Source organism: Egretta garzetta, unplaced genomic scaffold (genome assembly GCF_000687185.1).
Source record: "Egretta garzetta isolate BGI_Z169 unplaced genomic scaffold, ASM68718v1 scaffold51, whole genome shotgun sequence".
Taxonomy (NCBI): domain Eukaryota; kingdom Metazoa; phylum Chordata; class Aves; order Pelecaniformes; family Ardeidae; genus Egretta; species Egretta garzetta.
Genome location: NW_009258549.1, coordinates 2,844,621 through 2,846,217, shown reverse-complemented (window position 1 = coordinate 2,846,217; position 1,597 = coordinate 2,844,621).

Below are 1,597 nucleotides of genomic sequence, written 5' to 3'. Positions count from 1 at the left end.
AGGAGACAGCACTGGGAAGCAAAAGGCAGAGAGGGTGAAGCCTAACCTGAAGCCGAGGGGGGGGCACAGGTGCCTGGTGGCTTTGCCCGCCCGGGGAAGGAGCAGGGTATTTCAGCAGCACCTTCATCCCTTTGCTGCGCAGAGGGGGAAGGCCTGTCGTGGTGCCAGAGGGCCGGCACACTTCCTGGCGAGGCACCTGTGCAGCTCCCAAGCAGCAGCTCTGGACTTTGGGGAAAGCAACGCCCCCCACAACCTGAACAGGTCCCCATAGGGATGGCTGCAGAGGGCATGGAGGGGGCAGGCTGGGCCCACTCCATCCGGGTGCCACAGCTCCCCGGGACCCCTGGTTTGAGCAGAGGGGAGCAGCCTTGGTTGGGCTGGGGCGAGCTGGCTGGGTTGTGTGAGGGGGCATCCATGTCCCAAGGGGATCTTGAGATAATTTTGGGAGGGAGGGCCATGACTGCTGCAGGACTGGGACCCAGAGGGCACTCAAAAAGTGCTTTTTTGATCTTTTTTGACTTTCCAGCAGAGGCCTTAATGTTGGAGACGGCAGATGAGGGACCGAGAGGGAAACCATGCCCATGGACCCCGCTGACCTGGAGCAGGGCTGTGCCCGGGAGCTTGTGCCTGCAGCCGCTGCCTGCGGGTCAGGGCTCTCTCCAGCCTCCATCTCCCCTCACCCACAAAAGGGGCCGCAGGGTCCCTGGCCCCTCGCCTTGCCACTAAGAAGCGACCTCTTCAAAGCCCCTGAGATGCAGCCGTCCATGGAGACCCAGGGGAGGTTTCCGCGTTGGGTTTCCCAGCGGGGCGCCCGTGCACCATCCTGGAGCCCCGAGGGCTGGTCCCTCCTTGCCCACGCTCCCGTCCCTGGCATTGCCCATCCTGGCAGGACAGCCCCAGCGCTGCAGGGTGGGGAGGCCGGGCTGTGGCTGTGGGGAGGCGATGCCCCACGGCAAACGCTTGGCACAAGTTGGGAGAGCCTGGTCCTTCCTCAGGGCGAGGTGTCAGCCCAGCACCCCAAATCCAGGTGGGAAACCCCCCCCCCCGATGGGGGATATTTCAGCCCCTTGTGCCAGCCCGGCGGGATGATTTGCCTCCTCGGGGGCACCCGGCGGCCCCCGCCGTCCCCTTCCCGCCGCCGATGGTTGCGCTCTCGTCTCCCCCATGGCGGCTCCGCAGCAGTGCCTCCGCGGCTCTGAGCTCACAGGCGAGGATGGGCTAAAGTAGCGGAAAGCTGTTGGATCCTACCACAGAGTTACTGACTTCTCAGCTACAGACTGCATAGCAATCAGCGAGGGGGAGAGGCAGCCGGGGAACGGGAGCGGAGCGCAAAGGGAAGGAGAGTGGAAGGGAGAGGGGGGATTTGGGGACCAGAGCAGGGGGGCAGCGATGGGCACGGGCGAATAACGCCAGAGAAGGAGGGAGCCAGGCAGGAGGCGGGGGAGACCTGAACACGCCGCTGAGCCGTGGAGGCACATCAGCGCTCCGTGGGATGGACGCTCCCGGGAGCGAAAAATGCTGAGGAGAGGCAGAGGCAGGAGGAGAGCACTGGCGTGGGCAGGGCAGAGTTAGGAGAGGAGCAGGTCGCGGCGGAGAA